The sequence below is a fragment of the Adiantum capillus-veneris genome, chromosome 29, assembly GCF_014529385.1.
Source record: "Adiantum capillus-veneris isolate H3 chromosome 29, ASM1452938v2, whole genome shotgun sequence".
In the NCBI taxonomy this organism is placed as follows: Eukaryota; Viridiplantae; Streptophyta; class Polypodiopsida; order Polypodiales; family Pteridaceae; genus Adiantum; species Adiantum capillus-veneris.
The window spans coordinates 30,532,127-30,537,504 of NC_140959.1; the positions used below are offsets into that span (position 1 = coordinate 30,532,127).

Genomic DNA, 5,378 nt, shown 5'->3' on the forward strand with positions numbered 1-5,378 from the left:
AGTAGCCAATTTGAGCTTGTGTTCAATGAGAGAATTGTGGATGCTTTTGAAGTCAAAAGATCAATCAAGCAGGGTAGCCCGCTTGCCCCTCTTTTGTTTGCCATTGGATCTCATCCATTGGTGACATTTCTCAAAGACAACGTTGCACGAGGAGAGCTTCAAGGGTTGTCTCTACCTAACAACGACCAAATTTTGGCGTGAAGCTGTTTGCGGATGATTCTGTTCTCTTCCTCAAATCTTGCCCTGAAGTGATTAGCAAGGCTTTAGAGATTGTGTAGACATATACCATTACATTAGGGTCGAAGTGTAGTATTGAAAAATCAAGCTTGATTTGTTACCAAAAAACAACTTGTTTGATCAATCAATGTGGAATGGGGAGATAGTTTCAAAATGAAAGATATTCCAGCACTTGGGGGCCCCTCTGGGAGTGAACATAACCCACAAGCAAAGAGTCCTATGGGTCTTGGATAAGGTAAGGAGCAAGATGAGAAGGTGGGAGTCTGTGCTTCTTCCTTTCTTGAGCAGAGTAAAACGATCAATTCATTATGCTCCTTTACATAGCCTTTAACGGTTCATTGGTAAAGCTAGCCAAATGCAATTGGAAAGAGATCTTAAAACCGACGAAAAGATCCTTATGGAAAAACAACACTAAAGACTTGACACTTTGGCAGTGCGCAGGATGGGAATCCGTTGCGAGACCTATAGACCAGGATGATAACGGGATTCTTCACCCTAGTACTCATGCAAAGGCCCAGTGTGCCAAGTTTGTGGTAACATTCACGAAGCAAGACCAAGCATGGGCTATTATGACAAAGGACATGATGGAAAATGTCAAATTGTGCTCGCAAGGTGGCCAGTGGAAAGGGCTTGAGATGCATGACAAGTTGCTTGCCCCTCGGTGGACTTACCTGAAGCTGGGGGTACAACATGCGAGCTAGTTTGAAAATGCAAGAGAGAAGAAGAGGCCTTGGAATGGGAAGAAATAACTAGATACTTTCACAATTCCATAACCCATTGGTCCCGTTAGATTTTAAAGGCAGGAAGCGTCCATTTGAGCACATTCTAGAGGGAAATTGCCCAAAAGATCAATAAAAAATGACTAGGACGATTGGGCCAACTTTGGGACAACAACATCAACAGAAATTGGAAAGGAATATACCAACTCACCTCTCAATTCTACCTCAGTGGGATGGAAAGACTGTTGGCCAACAGAGCATTAGAACGATTAGGCATATATTGGCTTCCTACATGCGAGTCTAAATTTAAGTGGAAAGCATGGCAGTGACCCGTGAACAAGCATGTTCTTAAATGCAAACCAAGGACGTGTACAACACCCTTATGGTCTTGTCGGATTGGTTTTCCCTCCTATGACGATCTCTAAGAACACCTGGTGCCCCCAATGGCCACTTACGATGAAGTTTTTTCTATGGAAGTTCCGCTGGAGAGCCTTACCTACCGGTGTAAAGGTTCTAGCTAGAGGAATTGGTCCAGACAGATGCTCGCAATGCAGAACAGCTAGTGAGTGCCTGGCGATTTGTGGCCTAGAAGGGAAGATTTTCAAATGGGTTCAAAAGATTTGGAAGATCGATTTCTTCAAGAACGATCTTTTCCTGGATGGGAAGGTATTCAAGAGTCAAGTGCTACTTATCGACACACAAATTGTTAGATTCTACTACTTCAAGCACATGTGGAAGGCCAAGAACTATCGAGTCTTTGAGAATTCCCTGGAACAACTAGTTTTAATTAGATTATACAAGAAAGTAGGGAAGCGATTATCGCCATTGAGAAACGAAAGAACTTAGAGGAATGGAACAAGGCAATTGAAGCCACATCGACTGGTTAGTATTGGGTCCCTGTCCTGGTCAAAGTTGGCTCAAGTAAGTCTCTTTTTTCAGTGTCCTGGGGTGGCTCCCCTTTCAGCCGATGTATCAATGGTTTCTAGGAGACATCATGGCTCGGCACGAGCATGATTAGAATTTGAATTTTTTTTGGTTACGCTATTAAAATCCACTACCATTGTGAGTTTGCCCCCAAAAAAAAAAGATTCAATAATAAAATCTACCAGAACTTCTTCTTTAACGATGAGGGTGCTTTCTCTTTACATCATCCCTATTGCTAAAAACAATGACGATGTTTTTTTTTTTTTTTGCAAAACCCACAAATAGGTGGGTAGATATATTATGTTACCCAAAAATTTACAAAGATATCCATGCTCAACACGAGCCGTGGATCCCAAATAGTGTGGATCCCAAATAGTATCAACAGCCAGACAACAGATACATCATCACGAGGTTGCCACCAACCCGATCGAGACTACCACTCCAAACCATAGTTGCCCTCAATATGAAGATTAACCAACATCAGACCAAAGTACACCGAATAGGATCACAGATACATGGCTAATAGGGGAACAACCCCACCTGCAAGACTAGAGAAACAATAGCAAGACCTAGGAGTAGAGGGAACTTGGTCACAAACTCCCTAAGCAGATCACTTACTGAACCAACCCGCCAAGGAAGCATACAAACCAAAAGCCCGAGAAGACACGCCCGCAAACGGATGGAGCCCATAGGTCTCAATCACTGGCCCCAGAGGGCCATCTTCAAAAAGGGAAAGCATCACCACATCAGGCAAGAACAAATGCCCGCCACACGAGCACCTTCAACCGAGAACCAACAATCAGGCACAAGTAGCCTTGAGCCACTACCATCGACTGAGCCCACTACAGCAACCCACAAGGCATAACCAATCGAGATCCGCCGCATCATGTTGCCACCAAGCAACGGCCCCCTGCCACAAAGCGGCCTCGTGTCGTGAAGCATCCACACTTAGTACTGACTTTCTTTACCTTCCCATGGGGTGATTGCTCTTGCAAGAGTTGATGGAGCATTGCATAATATAGAATCTCTCACGTTGTTTTGAAAAGCAGGTAGAAACTAGAGTGCTTCGTTAGCTATGTTCCATCGAATTGAGATCGAATAAAATATTGAAAACTGAGAGAGAGAGAGAGCATGGGGTGATTGCTCTTGCAAGAGTTGATGGAGCATTGCATAATATAGAATCTCTCACGTTGTTTTGAAAAGCAGGTAGAAACTAGAGTGCTTCGTTAGCTATGTTCCATCGAATTGAGATCGAATAAAATATTGAAAACTGAGAGAGAGAGAGAGAGAGAGAGAGAGAGAGAGAGAGAGAGAGAGAGAGAGAGAGAGAGAGAGATTTCATGAAAGATAGTTAGATTTTTTAACCTGAGAGTGTTTGGGATACCGATCGTCGTGGTTTAGTGGTGTACTTCCGCATAAATTGGTTACTGATTGTAGTGCTTCAGAGGGGTACCTCGCCAAAAACCACAAGGAGTGTTAAGAGTTTTGTCAAGCTTAATGTTCATGATCATACAAGATGTCAATGTTATTAATTGTTTGTTGTTCCATTTTTATGTTAAAAAAAAAACAAAACATGCAAGTCTGCTTGCATGGGGGAGTTTGCACAGTCACTGCGCGATTGAATCACTGCACGATTGAATGTCTATCGCCAATGGACTTCCTTGCATCAACGATGTTGGGCATCTCCTGCACTTAACCCGCTGCAAGAGATGACATCCCAGGGAGGATACCCTTCAAGAAGATTTTGTGCTATTGTGAGAACACCACATTTTGTGTACATATCGATCAAACCACCACCAAGCATGAAATCGTACTCCCAACAAACGTTGACTAGCGATCACATCGTGAATTCTGATATCTATGGCTGTGTACGTGATTGCATCTGCTGACCCGCATGCCTTCCAGATTCCTGTGTAGGCGTAGTTGATTGCATCTGGATAGAGACCCTTCTTGCAATCTTGTGGCGGGTTCTGCACAAGAAGCTCGCATAAGGTCAATAGCATTCAAGGTGCAACCATAGGTGAATGCATTTGTAGAAACGCCTTCCGTTTTCATCTGCTTCATGTTGTGTGTATTATGGGAAAAGTGCATTCCAATGCTTTGCATCCACTGAAAATATCCTAGAGCTTTCTGGCCCAGCTCTTGTTGCAAACATCCCACAATCAGTGCATTCAAAGAGGCGACATTCCTGGCAAGAAGCTCCTCGAGGACTTTTTGTGCTTTGTCAAGTGCACCACATCTGGCATACATATCGCCCAAGGCATTGCCAAGCACCACGTGACTAACAATATCAGTCTCAATTGTTGTGTCCATAAGAGCATCTTGCGTAGAGCTACATGCCTTCAAGATGCACGCATAGGTGATTGCATCTGAAGAGAGGTGCAACTGGAAAGAGGCCCTTGCGTCGCATCAACTGAAAACAGCCTAGAGCTTTCTGGCCTGCTCTCGTTTGCGCACATACCACAATCAGTGCATTCCAATTGTTGTCTTTGCCTACTGCTCCAGAGATGCCGCATGCTTTCAAAAGAAAGGTGAAGGTGAGACCATCTAGAGAGATTCCCTGCCATTGCATGCCTTCAAAGCCACAATCTTCAAGATGCATGCATAGATGATTCCATCTAAGAAGAGGCCCTCACTGGTTGTTTTCAAAACCAACATCCATAGGACCATTATACATCACGACCTTGTTAGCCATGGAGCCTGTACCCACAGAGCCACCTGTTATACCAGCCGCTGCAAGGCTAGGACTTACCTCTGCCACACTGGCAAGAGAGCTTTGAGCTTGCAAGCGGCACTTAATGAGCTCTGTGGGGAAAGCAAGGAAGGAGACAGCCAAACCAGCAACGACACCGCAGACAAATTGTTGAGAGATGGTTAGGGGTGCTCCAGGAGAGCTGTGGAGGAGAACTTCCATCTGGCCACGAGCAGTGAAGAGGACGGCATTGAAGGCAGCTACGGTAGCCAAGGGGGCACCCATACCTTTGTAAAGGCCAGCAGGGCCTTCAGAGGCGAGAGTTTGCTTCACGGTGTCGATGGCGCCTGTGTATTTAGGGGGGACGCCTGGGGACGGAGCGGGCTGGCTTTGGAGCTTGACTTTGATGGTGTCAAAGGGGTGGCCAACGAGGAGCTGGGTGACACCCCCATGGTTCCTGCTGCGAGATCTTTCGCAGCGTCGGCCATGGGGCCTTCTTCCCTCACTGCAGCTGCTGCGAGCTCTCTACGATTGCCCCAGCGATGGAGCGGCAAACTCGCTCGCTCTCTTTTCGCTATTTTTTCCCAATCCCAAGTCTTTACTTCGTGCGCTATTTTTTTTAGAGATGAGGTGAAGCCACATAGGCTGCTGAGGGGCCAAGAAGCGAAAATTTGCCGCTTCGCTAACGAAGTAATAATGTAGACTTACAAAAGCTGATTGAAATTGCTAGCAAAGTATGTTTTCGACAATCTAAAACAAACCTTAGTGAACAAGAGCCTCAAGAATATATTTGATGGTAAGCAGGC

General features: G+C 45.1%; 1 pseudogene; it reads right to left on the reverse strand.

Annotated features, from left to right (window-relative positions):
• Nucleotides 1-4,512: 4,512 nt before the first annotated feature.
• LOC147418986 (mitochondrial carnitine/acylcarnitine carrier-like protein pseudogene) lies at nt 4,513-5,060 on the reverse strand (annotated as a pseudogene).
• Nucleotides 5,061-5,378: the final 318 nt, after the last annotated feature.